Source organism: Mustela nivalis, assembly GCF_964662115.1.
Source record: "Mustela nivalis genome assembly, chromosome: 8".
NCBI classification, from domain to species: domain Eukaryota; kingdom Metazoa; phylum Chordata; class Mammalia; order Carnivora; family Mustelidae; genus Mustela; species Mustela nivalis.
In genome coordinates this window covers 35,855,815-35,872,604 of record NC_139027.1, presented here as the reverse complement: position 1 = coordinate 35,872,604, position 16,790 = coordinate 35,855,815, and the positions used below count along the sequence as shown (strand labels likewise).

Sequence of the window (16,790 nt, the reverse complement as noted above, 5' to 3'; positions counted from 1 at the left end):
TAACAAAACTCTTAAAGGAAGTGCTGATTTATATTTCTTTTTCATTCATTCACTGGTGCCGAGAGAGCTTCATGATGTTATAGAAAATATGAACTATGTGCTAACATGGTGCTGACAGATAAAAGGGTGCACTTGGTAAGTTGGGGAGGAAGACAGAGTGTTTTCACACACCATATGAGCCATTTCCGCCCCCCACTGTGACTCTGATGCTGTGGTTAGCATAGGTTTTATCAGAATGATTCTAGGGTGTGAGAGCTTATGCCGTCAAGGGCTTAAGTTGTAGTTACCATGATGAAAAGGGACACTTCCCCTGGTGGCTCTGGTTTTCTGCACAGGGACGCGTCCCCGGTGCTGGGTGGCTGTGATGGATTGTTCATTGCCCGAAAGTGCCTTGCCAAAGACTTCTTCAAGACCGCTAAGTCACCTTGACTGTGGAGTGACCCTCAGATGCCCACATCGTCCCTCAGCAGCTGTTTCCTGGACACCCCGCCAGCTCCAGTTCTCAAATGTCTTCAGAAAACCCCTGCCCCACCTTTTTCTCCCCTGCCCATCCCCTACCCTCTTTCTCCTTCTTTCCACCTCCCATACCCTTCCTCCACCATCACCACTCTCCCTACCCCGCTCCAGGCTTCTGCACCTAAACTCCATTGCCAGCCCCCCCTTTCTTTGCTCCCCCAGAGCTGTCAGCAGGTCTCTGCAATGCACGGGCCACTGTGGCTTCAGTGAGGCAGAGTAAGTTTCCAGTGGCCACTGGGACTCGATTTACACATGTGTCCCGTAGTGGGGAGCTGGGGGCTGTTGTCAGTGGAACAGAGGGCTACCTCCCAAAATGGTAGTGTTCCTCCCAAAGAATTTCTCATAGTCCATAGTTATTTGTGGAAAATTTTAGCGGAAAGATGCAAATGAAGATGATAACATTAAAATAAGAAAGAATGAAACTCTCGTGGTCCGTAGCACATCCTACAGAAACCAAGGAAAGGTCACAACTGGAGCATGCTTCTGGAGGGTGATGGAGAAGGTGCAGGGTAAGGGTGACCCGGGCCAGACCCTGCTTGTAGCTTATCCCCAGCAGGTACAAGGCTAGGCCTGGAAGGAATTTAGGACAGTTTTGAGCACTTTTACTTCCCAAGATGGTGAGTATTCTCTAGACCAAATGCCCGGTTTGCAGCTAAATTTTGTCCAGCAGCAGGTGCAGAACCAGCAGCAGGTGATGCTCCTCGTGTTCTTGCCCTCCAGAGTGTTGGGGGTAGGTGGAGGGGATGCCTGTGCCCTAGAGTAATGGTCAGGTTCACTGGGGCCCCCGACTCCAGACAAGTAGGCTTTATACTTGAGAGTTGTCAGGAGCAGGGCCTCTCCATTGATCGAGGCACATTCTGAGCAGGCCGGGTCTCACAGGGCAGCCTACCTGTTGCTGCAGTCCTTGGGAGGCGTAGCTCATGCTGCCTCTTAGTCCTGTTGAGAGAAGTTCCGTCACACTGGCCAGAGTGGGTCAAGTGTCCGGCTTGGCCTGGACATGCTGAGGCCTGGCAGCCTTTTGGGCAAGACTAGGAGAACCACAGTGGGAAGCCCATGCTTGCAGGCATTCTGATGGAAGTGGGGCTCCATGGCCTGCTGCTGCCAGTCTCAGCAACAAGAGAGAATGCGGTACAGTCCCAACCTAACCAGTGTGGCCAGATTTCCATGAACTGGAATCATGGGGATTGGAAGCTTTTGGAAATAATACAGAGCTTCTCTAGTTGAAAAACAAAAATCACATAACTTCAAAGACCTCTACCCAAAGAGGTGGGTAGAAGTGGGGAGCATGATTGGATTGTCTTCGGATTCAGCCACTGGGCAGGTGGACAAAGGCCCCACCGTCCTTAGCTTTCTGGTGCAAACCATGCTGTTCATGTGCTTCACAACTCTTGTGTTTGGTGGATTATCATGCAGTCATTTGAACTTTTACTGTGTTACAATCTCTAAAACTGAAGCAAAATCATTTAATTATTCAGGGGATGATTCTGGTGCCAGTGTTAAAATAATATATACCCATATTCAGTAACTTTGAGATGAAAATTCGATGAGATCACATGTCATGAAGAAGACCCCCACACACCAGGAAATACCAGTCTGCTGCATTTAGGACAACCATCTCAAGAAATGGTGGAGATAATGCTGAAAATACAAGCAGCATTAAAAATCCACAGACAGCCCCTGACCCCTTGCTTTGCAGTGAATGCAAGGGAAAATCACCCCAGCATGACCTCAGCTTCTGCAGCCCACTCCTTATCTAGAATGTTCCACTCTGCATCCTTAGAGTCACCCATCCCAGGGCAGATCATTTCCTGACAGTTGCAGCTGGGTCAACACCACAGGGGTCGGGGGCCTCAGAGAAGGGTGTACACATTGTCAGCCCCTTCAAGGGAGGGGTCCATGGATCCATTCCCAGACCTACTTCCATAACCTCGAGCCTTTGCTGCACCCACTGGATTTGCGTGAAAACGACGGGGAAGTTGGCACCGTTCACCTGCTGACTGCGGGCCCTTGTGCAGCATGGGATTCAGAGATGGTGGAAGGAGTCTGACTTTCTCCCTCTGTAGCTTTTGATTATCTGTAGTGATCATATACTTGCAATTTTTAGAAGTGGCTTATATTTTTTTTAAGATTTTATTTATTTATTTGTCAGAGAGAGAGCGAGCGAGAGTGAGCACAGGCAGACAGAGTGGCAGGCAGAGTCAGAGGGAGAAGCAGGGTCCCTGCGGAGCAAGAAGCCCGATGTGGGACTCGATCCCAGGATGCTGGGATCATGACCTGAGCCGAAGGCAGCTGCTTAACCAACTGAGCCACCCAGGCGTCCCTAGAAGTGGCTTATTAAAAACGATACAGGAAGAGGGACAACTCTGCCGTGGAAATTAGACCTACATAGAAAACAAGGTCAGGGAACAATCCTGATACAAAGAGGCGAGGCATCTGTCCCGCTGGCAGCTGTCTGGGTGCTTCTCTGCAGGAGAGTCACCTGGACCAGAGTCACCTGGACCAGTGCGTGCCTCCTTCACACACCCCTCACCCCCACCAGAGTGGTCCTTACCTGTGCAGTTCTTGGCCTGGCCATGTGCAGCTCAGGGAAAAGGGGTAGCCAGAGTCTGCAAGAGAAAGGAAGAGACCCCATCTCTGTTCCAAGGAGAAGCCTCTGAAAGGAGCTTAGGCAGATCCCTTGGTGCCAGAATTGCCTGGGAAAAAGGATAGCCTTGGCCATTAGCCCACTTTCAGGGGAATGACCAATAGCTGGGAATATGGGGCCTTTGTGACCTTAAGAGAGAGTGGTGGGGATTGAAGTCATTGCAAAGTGGTGAGTCAGTTCTCTACCAGAAGAGACCGAGGCACCTGCAGGGGCATGAGCCAGGGAGAGGTCAGCAGCCCCAGCCCATGGCCCATGATTGGCAGAGATGCAGAGGTGCCATCTCATGCACCTCTTAGGGAGCTAGGGGACATGTCCAGAGGCTACAAAATACCCCACAGACATTCACTTAGATGGGGACGGGCCTGGGGAGTTCACCCAAATCTGGCATGACCACCTCCAGCCGCCCTCTCTGAGGCTCCACATTGACCATATGCTGCCAAGGGCTCAGCTAGAGCTCTGCTTGGTGCTGCTTTCTAGAAATGGTGGCACCTCCATGGAAGTGTCATGGAGGACTGAACACGCAAGCCTGAGAGACAGTGAGTGCACCATTAACAGCGCTTCCTGATTCTGACCCGTTCTTCCCCATCACCAAGCCAGTCACCACCTAATTACATCCCAAGTGGTTTTGCGGATGGCCTCGAGCAGCTCAGGACAATGAAAAGTCATGGTGTTTAAATGCCCACCAGGCAGTCACCCCTGGTCAGAGATGGGCATTTCTGCTGCAGATACTCAAGCAGGCATTCAGAATGGGACGCCAGTACCTTTGCTGTGGTCCACACATCTCCATTCACTGGGACAGCAGACATTGTTAAGATCTGCCATGGAACCCAAGATTACTTGCTGCCTTTTTATTTTTTTGCAGAAGAGGTTACAAAACAGAGCTTACCCTGAAACTGAAAAGAGTCATTCTGGGTTAGCATGCTCTCACAGGTTTTAGCTCCTGTCCGTGGGCAGTTTGCAAGCGTTTCCCTCCTCCACTCTCCATTCATTTGTAAAGAAGCCTCCTACATGGTGCTATTAAAATAAAGCCTGACTCACATGCTTAGTCAATCTTGAGCAGCACTTGTTTCATAGGCACCTTATGAATGAGATCGCAGGCTTAGAAAATGAAACTGCTCGAGAAGACTACGAGAACGATTTGAAAAGTTGCCAGCAAAGACTCTGAGCGTGCGTGGAGGTGATGGGAGGGTGTCAGCTCCTGGAAGTGTTCCAAGACCGCCAGGCTGTGAGTGCAAATGGACAACCTCTAGAACTGATCAGGGAATAAACGGGTCCAGGCTTCCGAAATGGAAGACCTGCCCCTTATGGACACCATGGCGGCTCCTTCTAGTGAACAAGCCACTTCTAGACACAAGGTCTTGTGGCTGCCTGGTGAGGGCGTGGGTGTAGGTAATGCCCTGGCTTTGGGTCCCAGCTCCACTGTTTATTAGTGTGTGGTCTGGGGCAAGTCGCCCAGCCAGCCTCAGCCTCAGTTTCCTTGCTGTAACATGCAGATAATAACAGCAGTTATTCCAAAGGATACCTCCATCTCTAGCCCTCAGAGCTCAACAATTAGATTAATCACAATCCTTGGTTATAACAATCTTTACCTCTGATTTATATGTGTTGGTCTTTGTCATTTACTATGTGATTAGTAATTTCCAACAGTATCATGAGTTCAAGAATCTACCACCCAGAATTAAAGTTCTGACTAGAACAGTAACCTACATCTCCTGACATGGTCCCTAATATGACATTAACCCCTTCTCTCCACTCTTTTTTTTTTTTAAGTTTTTATTTATTTATTTGATAGACAGAGATCACAAGTAGGCAGAGAAGCAGGCAGAGAGAGAGGAGGAAGCAGGCTCCCTGCTGAGCAGAGAGCCCGATGCAGGGCTCAATCCCAGGACCCTGGGATCATGACCTGAGCCCAAGGCAGAGGCTTTAACCCACTGAGCCACCCAGGCGCCCCCTTCTCTCCACTCTTGATGTTACTGTGTCACCTTGAATCCCATGTTCCTCATACCCCTGCTTTTCCTTATTTGGTTTAATGCTTCTATATGTATTTTTGGAAAGTATGGGCATTTTAATTTTAATTGTTTTTAACCTTAAAAAATGGTGTGGAGCTTTTGGGGACTTACTATTTAACTTAATGTTAGATTGCTAAGATCTGTCCATAGTATTGTGTGTCACTGTAATTCATTTGTTCTGACTGGTGCAGCCTAGGAAATGGACTTACTGGAGTGCAGTCACCACTGACCCACAAAGGGGCCCTGGGAAGGGGGAGGTCCAGATCTGTGCTAGTTAGAACAGGGCTCTTATAATCCTACTGTGCGAAGCTTTGCTGTTTCCAAGTGTAAGAGCTTCTCTTGGCCGTGAACCTTGAAAGGGATCATAACAGAGAACACAGGAAAGCTCAACTTTAGGAGATAAGCCAAACCTGTTTCTAAAGGCTTTGCCCCAGGCCACAGTGCCACCTCCAACACTTAATGGCATTAGACATTTTTACTTTTTCTTTGCTTCCCGAATGGGTACAAAATGAGATCTCATTGTGATCTCGATTTTTCTTTGTGAGTCTCTTCATAAATTTATCAGGCATACATAGTTTCTTTTTCTGTGTAATACCTCTTGGTGTCTTTTCCCCATTTTTACCTGGGGTTGTCTTGTGCTTTTTTCTTAAATTGATTTGTAATACTTTTACATATATCATTAATACTAAATCTTTGTGGTTGATATTAATGAAGATTTTGTTCTAGTTTTTACCCTGAGTTTTCACTTTTAAGTTTTAATTTTAATTCCAGTTAGTTAACACACAGTGTCATATCAGTTTCGGGTGTAAAATTTAGTGATTCAACAAGTCCATCCATCACCCCCTGCTCGTCACGACAAGCACGCTCCTTAGTTCCCATCACCTCTTCCCCACCCCCACAACTATCGGTTTGTTTTCTAGAGTTAAGAGTCTGTTTCTGGGTTTGTCTCTCTTTTTCTTTGTTCCCTCTGTATTAAATTCCATATACGAGTAGTGGTTGTCTTTTTCTCCCTGACTTATTTCACTTAGCATCATACCCTCTAGCTCCATCCACATCATTGCAACCAGAGTGTTTGTTCACTTTTTAAAATATCTCCTGATGAATACAAGTTCTTGTTTTTAATAGAGTTAAATTTGCCTTTTCATTGTCAATTTTATGTGTGTGCCCAAGAAAATCTTTACTTACCACAGGTATAAAAGATAGTAGCTACCTGTATTATCCACTCTGAATTTTAAAATTTGTTCTGGAAGTTTCACTCTTTAATCTATCTGGGTTATTTTCCAGATGTGGTTTGAGGGAGATAGCCAAGTTCTTCTTTCACACAGTGATATCTATTTTTTCCAGCTCTGTTTATCGATCACTTTCCTCTCTTCGCTGACCTTATCATTTGTCATGGACCCAAATTCTTTGTATACATGAGCCTTTTTCTGGGATCTTTTTTTTTTTTTTTTTACGATTTTATTTATTTATTTGACAGAGGTCACAAGTAGGCAAGAGAGGCAGGCAGGGAGAGAGAAGAAAGCAGGCTTTCCGCGGAGCAGAGAGCCTGATGTGGCGCTTGATCCCAGGACCCTGGGATCATGACCTGAGCCGAAAGCAGAGGCTTTAACCCACTGAGTCACCCAGGTGCCCCTGGGATCTCATTCATAGTCCCTGACAAGTTTTTCTGCCCAGCTTCACAGAAGTCCAAGAGTCTCAGAAGGTGTCCCCCTCACTTTATAGAGACGTCTGGCTACTTTTGTGGCCCTTTACTCTTTCAAATGAGTCTTAAGATCATTTTTTCAGATTCTGTTAAAGAGAGAACATATTGGGAGTTTGGTAGGAATTATCCTGAATGCATTATCATATTATAATATTAAATTACATTATCCATGAATATATCTCTCTATTTACTTAGGTCTTCTTTAATATCTCTTGATAAAGTTCGATATTTGGAGGTCCTGCATCTTTTGCTCGATTTATTTTCAGGGAATTGATACTCTCTGATACTACTGTAAATGGTGTCTCTTTAATTACGTTTCCTAGTTTTTTGGTGCATGTATATTATATCTCTTTACCAAATTTTATTATCTCTAAGAATTTGTGGATTTTTGGAATTTTCTATGTAAACAATATTATCTTACATGGATGCTTTCAGTCTTCCTTCATAATGTTATTTTAGGGTTAATTGGGTTGATGCAAACTAAGTGAATAATGCAGCCATTGACAGCTAGTAAGTGTTCAATAAATGCCCATGTTTATTGACATTATTGTTTGCCTTTGTCGTTATTAATTAATGGAAGAATTTTAGAACTTGTCTTAACCAATACCCTCATGTTAAAAAAGAAACAGAATCTGAGAATAGTTTAACGCTTTACCTGGGATCCCACAGCTGTTCAGTGCCAGGACTGGCCAGGAAAACCCAAGTCTCTGGGTGACAGAAGCAAGTGTCCTTTCTCTCAATCCCAGTCACACATCTGCATGGGCTTCTCTCTGGCATGTTAATGGGAGTGTTTCCGTGAGTGGTTCTTCTGTGCATCCATGACAAGCTTTTATTAAATCAGCAGCATGAATTAAGCCCCTTCTGTGTGCTGGACCTCCCACATGGTGCACGCTTCTAGCAGAGGAAAAATGTACGTGCTACACCTCAGATGTACAGAAAATGGTAATTTATTTCATTTAAAAAATTGTCTATGCCGATCTTATCATTTTCTGCTGAAGTCAGGGGATGGAGGTGAATCTTAAATCTGCCCACTGAAAGCAACTTAGACTCTTTTGGTTTAACTCACTTTCTTTTGGGTATATATCCTGTTAAATCAAGATTCACATTTCCTGCTCAAAAGGTACCTCTTCCACAGTCTCTGTCCCAGGTTAGCAGCCAGAGGAGGAAGAAGCGTAAGAATTCTCTTGGTGTGAGGTGGGGCCCCTGGACCCCTCCAGTCTCTGGGACAGAGCAGGTGTTGTTTGGGTTAGGAACTGGCTTGGTCCAGTTTTCAAGCATCTGGGCACCACTGGTGCTGGATGGCCCTCCAGATCCTTTGGGATTCACATGGCTCAGATCTCTCCGAACTTTCAGATTCTCTTAATCTCAACCTTGACTAGGAACTGTCCCCAGACCCTTTAATGGTGGGCTCAGGGGAGGCCGACTTAGCTACACCTATTCCCCACCAAGGGCATATAAAACACTGGGACCTTTTTCAGACCTCTTCGAAGCGAGGGCAGGTGGAGCTGGTTTACCTAGATACCTATCCCTCCATTGTATGGACGCAGAGCCACCTGCAAGATGGGATCTTCTCAGACTTCTCAGCTTCTACTCTTCTGCCGTCTTGTCCTCTGATCTGTCCCTCTGCAGGCTGGGTATTTCTACCTCCTGCCTCACAGAGAATGCACCAGGACCAGGGTGCACCTCTGCTTCTCCTTACCTCTCTCTGCCAGAAAGGTGCTTCCTTCCCCCTTCCCACTGGGCAAGGCAGCCCTAACAAAGTCCACCAACTTCTCTTCATTCAGGCTTATAAGAAAACTCTGTGGTCAGGTTGGCCAGACTTGACTCCGGGAAGTCTGAGGGAGCTTTCTGAAATCTAGAATAATGTATGCCCTCTCTCAACAAGACCTATTTCCTTATAACCTCTAAAAGTGTCCATTTTGACATGCAAATCTCTTCCAAGCATTGTCCCAATTAGCCATGGTAATGTCTGGCTTTGGGGTGATGACTAAGACAACAGTTGGGTAGAACAAGCCTCTTGGTGTGTACAGGTGACGGTCTTTGTGGAGATGGGATTCTGTTCTCCCCTTCCTTCCTTAGCCCATCTCTAAACTAATGAAAATCTGATCTGTCCATCCTTGGTGGCCTGTCTCTGCTTAGTCACTGCCCGGGGTGCTGTGACTAAACACACTTCAGAGTATGGCCTCCGACTTCCACCCCGCCAATCTCTGCTCATTAGCCAATTGTTTCCATTCAGCCCTTACTGAGGACTTAAGATGGGTACATCTCTGTAAGTACCCAGAGATAGTTAGGCAGAAGAGCTGCCTTCAGTTGCTCGAGGGGGTAATATAGCACATGCACCAGGGAACTAGAAGCAGCTCTGTTTAAGTAGTGGAATCCAATAGAACCAGGAAGAACAGCTCCAGAGAATCAAAGAAAAGCAAGATGATTGCAGGCTAGTTTTTGTGACTCCTTCACAGAAGAAGAGCGATACTGACCCCTGATAAGGGCCATTTGAGTACAGGACATTGCTGAGACTTTGTCTCTGTAGGCCACTGCCCACCAGGGCCGGGTACCCAGCTCTGACCACATGGCTGCTGTCCGTAGCAGCAAGCTGCTGTTCCATTCCTAGCGATGTACCCTCTCATGCGCATTCAGGAGGGCAGGTGACTCAGAGAGACCGCTTATGCCAGCAGGTGTGACAGGCCTGCTTTCCATGGCAAGCGAAAGTTAAATAGATGAAACGGGACCCCACGGGAACTCTCTGTGAGTTAGTCTGCTGTGAAAGGTGAAGTGGGGCTTCCTCTGGGTGGATGCGAAGAGACACACAATTCAGTTTTCTTTGGCCTTGGGAAGCATCTGCCCAGACAGCGTTCTTGGCCGCCCACCTGAGATTTCAGCTGAAAGTAGGATTTCCCAAGTTACACGAGAAGGTGATGTCATCTTCCTTCCTTGCCTGATGCTGAGTGTGCGCTCGTGTGGGCGCGTGTTGTGTATTCATGTGCGTGTGTATATGTGTACGCATGTGCCATGCTCACATGTGTGCGTGTATGTACGCATGTGCACACACATGAGGCTCTTTTGGCATGCCTCTTTCATATACACCGCTCTTTGGCCCCGGCGGGTGGGAGCACACCTTGCTCCTGAGCCAGGTGGCTGTTTCTGCCGCTGCTCCTGCTGATACTTTCAGCTTAATTCCTCCGGGGCCTTCAGGGTGTGTTAGAGAGCTCTCCAAAACCGCTTGGCCAGAGAATTCTGGGTTGCTCATCAGTAGACCACAAGGGTGTTGTGGACGTGGGCAAAGGTGAGGAGGAGGCACAGAAGTGTGTACTGAGGAGGTCAGTTTGGAATAAGGAAGGCTCGCCCATTCTGAAACCCATCTTAACCGTTTCTGGGTCCACACACGTGTCTTGTATTCTTAGAAATTTTTATCAAAAAATATTTGCCAGATCATGTCAAGGGAACTGACAGCCTCCTACTACTTCATCTTTACAATGAATGTCTTTTTATTACAACTCAAGTTCTTAATATGGTCAAAGGGAAAAACATCCTAAGGAGACAATGCCCTTTTTGTAAATTGTGCTGCCCTTTTCCTGGAGTTTGGTGAGGCTGTAAGAGCTTGTGTCTATAACTCGGGAGGGTGATGAGCAGCTCTAGGAACGGAATGCAAGAATGGTGTCAGTCCGGAAGTGAGCAGTGTGAGTTTATTACTACAAGCCAGGGGACTTTTGTCACCATATATGAATCAAAGAGAAAAGAATCTGTCTCATCTTCTGAGAAAATAAATACACAAATAAAAGACGGCCTTCAAGTCATTGGTGCTAAGAATAGCTGACATTTTTGATCACTTAAGGGCCGTTGTTCTAAGGGTCATGCTCATATTCCCTCATTTCTTCTTAAAACACCCCATACCATCAATGGTTATAGTGTTTTCCCTCCCATTTGACAGATAAAGCCATGAACAGTACACCAGCCCAGCCAGAGTTACTCAGCTAATAAGCAGCTGAGCTGGGACTCCCCCCCCCCAGCAATGGGGCTCCAGGCCTGGCTGCTAACCCCCATCTCCTTGGCAGCCGTTATCACAGAGGAATTCAAGAGGTGGGTGGATTTGATGTAATATTTTGTGCTGGGCCTCTTTCCATCTGCTTTTCTGGAGTCTGCCAAGATTGGAGCTGGAGCAAAATTCCCTAGCTCTCTCTCTAAGAGTAAGGGTGTTTCTGGTGGCTTCTTTGGCCAGCTCAGGCTTCATCAGCCTTGGTCCCCTCAGCTCCAGGAGACCGTGTGGGGCTGCAGCAGCAGTGGGACTTGGGCGTGTGGGCCGTGGCGGGGGTGGGTCGGGGGGGGGAGTGCTTCATGCTTTCTGGTCTGGGACTCTTGACGTGGTTGCTTTCACTGCCCTTCACCCTTTTCAAGTCTGACTGTGTAGGAAAAAGCCTTGTGCTTCTAATCGATCTGTGGAGACTCTTGGGTCTGTGATCTGGAGAGGTGTGAATAGAACTGCGGAATGTGCAGGGCACCCGGGAAGTGGAAACCAGAACCTATCTCCTTGCTGTTTGGGAACCCTCACCCCACTTCTCTAGCCTTGGGATGTGATTTTCAAGGAAAGGGGAAAGTTGATGTTTGATTTTGTGCAGACGCATCATGTGGCGAATACTTCCTTATACTAATAGTCTTATGTTTTAGTCAGAAATATTCAAATTATCAGTCTTCTTCCCTACTTCCCCCAAAACCCGCTGACCCTGCTAGGCCATCCCTTGAGTCCCATTCCTACAGCACTCTCAGGAGAGCCCTCCCTCTGCTCCTGAGACTGAGAGGTAGGCACCAGGCTCATGGAACAGAGACCCCATGCTACCGCCGCCATCCAGGTCAGGTCCCACACTTGTCCCTGTCTGCCTCCCCTTCCCCGGGATAGAAGGGGTGCTGTTAAAGGCCTCAGCCTTGCACAAGGGGGGGGGGTGCAGGCAAATAACTTGCAAGGAAGGTGGCTGCAGATTGGCTTTCCAGAGGAGTCCTCTAACTGGAAGGCTAGGCTGCACAGATTCCAGATCTTCTTGAGGGGAAAGTATAGTGTGGGTGAAACAAAGTAATGTAACCTTAGGGAACAGTTTTGCTTCACAACTGGGCAGGCATGTGCCAGGTCCTGTCCTGGGTGCTGGGATGCAGCAGAGGGAGGTGTGCGGTCTACAAGGGAGCCTGGGTCTTCAAAGTGCCATGTCCACACCACGTGCGCAAGTGGTAACCACAAAAGCAAGGTGTTCCCCATGCTGCAGGAGGAAACATGGTTTATAACCATCACCAGTGACTTAAGAAGAGAATTCACTTTGCTGCTGTTTCTCAGTGACAAAGCCAGTTTCATGTCCCTCCTCTCAGGAAAGCCCCATTGAACCTGCCCCTCCACACCCTGCCCCCGCCTACAGGTGAGCAAGGACACCTGGAGCTGACAAGCAGGGGACCCGGCAAATAAATAAATAAAATCTTTAAAGCAGAAATCCTGAAATGATCAGTTCTAGAGTGCTCCCCAGACCACCCCCGAAGTCAGGAGAGAGATGCATAGCTGATAAAACTTTCTGGAAATCAAAAGGAAAGATCTGTTTTCACGTAGAATAAAAAAAAGTCTCTTATTTATCCAGAAAGATTTATTGAGCACTGACCGGAATAAAGCACTGTGTAAGTAACTGTTTAATAAAGGGTTGGCAGGGATGGGCTTTATTAGTTATGCCTGTGAGCATTTGCCCAGCTGGTTTCTAATAGGTGCTTTTCACTTCAGATGCCCATCCAGTGACTTGTGGGAGGAGGGCAGTGTGCTGAGTGGTGAAAACCCGTGCTGGCTCCAGATTTGGAGAGCTCCCATCGCGGGCTCCCAGAGTTGGAGAGAGACAGCCCTCGGCAGTCTTGTTGATGCTATTGCTTTCCAGGGAGGAGGCGGGGTGGTACCCAACAGGACGGAGAAGGACACAGACAGTGTGGAAATGGTTGCACTGTCAGCTCAATGAGGCGAAAAAGGTGTGCAAACCCACATCTCTCAAACATCACATCATAGCCTCATGATTGCTGGCTTTGTCCATGCTGGCATGCTGCTCACTCACTTTCGGTCTTCACGGTGACTCAGTCGTTGTGCTTAAACACCTCTAGAGTGATACCTTACATTGCAATCAGATATGAAAAACCAGAATTACTTGCCATTAAGAGACAATATTTGATTGAAGCGTATGAGAAAACTTATATCGACAGAAAAAGACCACACTCAAACAAAACAACGTTCTTGATTTTCTTACCCATGGGAGACTGAGCCTCAGGCTTGTTCTCTCTGTGGGAAAGGAAGTTCAGCAAGAATTTGGACCATTTAAAGCAGCCACTCTTCCTCCTTGATGAGGTCAGAGGGATTCAGAGGAACTGAACAGGATAGTACTGTTTTCCTCTAAGATACAGGGCCTGGTAACAACCAGATCTTCTATAGGGAAGAATGGCCGTGGGTGAAACCTTGTGTGTGTGAGTATTACCCATTCATTCGTTACTGCATTCCAGAATGTCCTTAGAGCATCTATCACATGCAGAAAATCAGGTTAGTTCAGTGCGGAGAGCAGATCAGTGTGACATGACACTTACCCTCCAGGGACTAACAGCTCTAGTAGGGCAGAAGATAACTGGGCGCCCACCGTGGTCTAAGGTGTGTGGAGTAGGGGCCCTCTCTACCTGGGTGGGCCCACACTGAGTGTGAGGGGACACTGGCAAGCAAGAGCCTCCTGTTGGGTTGAGCAAGCTGCGCAGGCTGCTTGCCAGGGGTCCTTGGGGCTGAATCCAGGGAACTAACTGAGATTCTAGCACAGGCTTTGAAAGAGAAAGGGAAGTGAAGAGTTCAGAGAAAGCCGTGTTGATCAATTAGATTTTAAGGCCGCAGGGATATGGGGCTTCCAGGAAGCATAAAGGGGATTTGGGTTGGAGTCTGGACTGCACTAAAATGCCACCGAGGAGCGTGGGGTTTTGGTAGGTGAAGGGGAGTCACCAAAAGTGTTTGGCAGAAGGTGACATGGAGCTGATCCTTTAGGAGGTATTGGAGGCTATACAAGATGAGCTGGGGCCAGAAGACTGACTCACGAGGCAGCTTGAAGCAGACAGGGCCAGAGAGGGAGATCCTGTGCTCCACAGACACAGGAGCAACACCCTTACATGTTGCAATGCGGTTACAGCTTTCAGCACAGGCGCCTTATGTAACACATGTGCCTGTGTGTATATTTCACTTATACTTTTAGAGTGAACACACAGAACTTAGTGAACTTTCTTCGTATTTGAAAACTCAACGTATTGACATTTGAAATTCCAAATGACAATATAGTTATGCTTCTGTGAGTGCTGATCACATCCCAGGCAGTGTTCTCAGCCCTTCAGATGTGTTAATCAGTTTTTAAAAAAAAAAAAAAGATCTTATTTATTTATTTGAGAGCGAGCACAAGCAGGACGGGGGGTGCAGAGGGACGGAGAAAGAGGCAGATTCCCTTGCGGGGCTCAATGCCAGGACCCTGGGATCATGATCTGAGCTGAAGGCAGATGCTCAACTGACTAAGCCATCCAGGCACCCCTTAAAGTGTTCATCATTTAATCCTTACAATAACCTGATGAAGTTGACACTTATTTTCCCCGTTTTATAGATAGAGAAACTGCTATATATTGAGTAACTTGGCTGAGGTCACACAGATAACCCCAGAAGTTCTCTAAGATAACTTGCAACAGACTACCTTTAAGTAAATTCCACCCAAATGTAGTGCTTTTTGCAAAGTGGATCGAGCAGTGTTTTCAGGATGGAGCAGGGCACGTGGTGACTAAGCGACAGGTGGGGTACCACACTAATGAGAATTTCTCTGCATGGCCTCTGGCCAAGTTCACTTTCACATCAGCCAGTCATTAGCCTTCCTTCCTTGCTTTTGCATTCAGCCACCTGGCTTTCTGTTACACTGACCCCACAGACATTCTTTCTGGCTTTTGTCAGTTTCCTGTCTACCTACCCAGCTATTATAATCAGAGCAAACATACATTTAAAGTGACTCCCATCCCAGTCCCAAGGAGATGCCATCAGCTTCTTTCTAGAAAATTCCAGCCTTTAGGGCTGTTTCATTTTTTAGAGTTCTTAAATTTAGCTAGTAGATGTCTCTCAGCTGTACTCATTCATTTTAGGGAACTGCCCTTTGAGTGTGGAAAGGATTCAGTGGGGGATGCAAAGTTCTCTCTCACAGAGAGACCATGCAGGCCTGCTTAATTGGTGGGACTTCAGTTCCATTCTGCTCACATTTAGGGCATCTACCATAACCAGAATCTGGCCAGTCCTGCCATCGAGGAAGGAGGGACAATCTGAGAGCACAGGGCTCTTTCTGTGTCTCTCCGTGGCACCATGTGATTTTTCCCATTCAAGAATCTGAAAACATGTTGTAGATATCAATAGTCAAGCTTTGTGATTGTTTCTTTAAGGGGCGTTTTCAAAGGTGGAGGCCAGGGTGCTTCATGTGGCAGTGTCCTGGGGCCCATCTGACCAACGCTCAGTGAACAGCTGTTGAGGTGGTGCAGGCAAAGTCCCAGAATCTTCGGAGTGTGTCTGGTGAATGTGAGGCCTTATGCTGTGTGCCCTCCCACCCAGAATCCCTGAGAAGAAAGCAGACCAAGAGGGCAGGAAGGAGAGAATAGGACAGACGAGGAGGGAAGGGGAAAAGAGACAACTGTCACACTGTGGTTTCTTTTTTGCAAGACAAAAACCATGTGATGTGGGTTTAGGCGAACACATTTATTTTTTTTTTTAAGTGGACCCCATGCCCAATGTGGGGCTTGAACTCACCACCCTGAGATCAAGAGTTTCATGCTCCACTGACTGAGCCAACAAGGTGCCTCGGGGCAAACAAATTTAAAGAGTTGAAGGAAACTGAGTCTCGAAACTTGATAATTATCCCTAAGAAAGACATTCATTATCTCTTTTAATATTGAATTTTCAACTTGTGTTATAGAAAATCTCAAACATATGCAAAATGGAATATTATAATAAACCCCCATATAGCCGTTACCTGCTTTCAACAGTTATCAACTTAGAGTCCATTTTATTTCATTTAAAACCCCATCTGGGGGCACCTGGGTGGCTCATGAGTTGAGCCTCGCCTTTAGCTCGGGTCATGATCTCCGGGTCCTGGGATCGAGTCCCGCATCGGGCTCTCTCTTCAGCGAGGAGCCTCCTTCCCCTCCCTCTCTCTGCCTGTCTCTCTACTTGTGCTCTCTGTCAAATAAATAAAATCTTTAAAAAAATAATAATAATTAAAAAAAAAAAAACCCCATCTGGCCACCCTCTGGATCTTTCAAAGCAAATCTGAATATTGTATCATTTTATCTGTAAATATTTTAGTATGCATCTCTAAAATATAAGAACTCTTGTTTTTCTTAAACACAACCGTAATGATTAGAATTTTAAAGAATGATTCTGAGAAAAATTCAGGAAGGTTAAAAAAGACATTTCCAGCACACAGACCCTTCTTACTACTTGTGGTTTTAAATGACTCTGTCATTAAAGCCTGCTTTGCAGTCTGATCTTTGCAGTTCTGATCCTTCCAGAAGCTTCTCCTGAAGAATGAAGAGGCGCTATGTGAGAATGAGCCACTTAGACGTCAAGCCTCTGGATTCTGGAAGGAGTTGATCCACAGTACTGGGCATGGCCTGCCCTCTTTCTAAAGTTTGTCCATCTGACCCTCTTTGTCAAAGACAGTATGAACCATCTCTACTCACAGCTGCAGAACTGAAAATAGCCACTGTCAAACAGCAGCAGGTTGAAGGGCGAGTGTCTGCCAGCACCATCTCTTTGAGAGGGAGAGAAAGAGCTGCCCAAGCAGGAGATGCATCTGACATCTAGGCAGTGTTAGCTGACTGGTTCCCAAGTAGGAGTTGGCTGTCTACAGAAGTGCCCTGTGTAGGT

The 16,790-nt window shown here is 46.8% G+C and overlaps 1 long non-coding RNA gene across 1 annotated transcript; it reads right to left on the bottom strand.

Annotated features, from left to right (window-relative positions):
* Positions 1 to 915: 915 nt before the first annotated feature.
* LOC309870851 lies at positions 916 to 4,230 on the bottom strand. Its single transcript, XR_014314857.1, has 3 exons — positions 4,199 to 4,230; positions 3,068 to 3,122; positions 916 to 1,964 (listed from the first exon to the last, which is right to left on the bottom strand). It is a non-coding gene; the product is annotated as an uncharacterized lncRNA (long non-coding RNA).
* Positions 4,231 to 16,790: the final 12,560 nt, after the last annotated feature.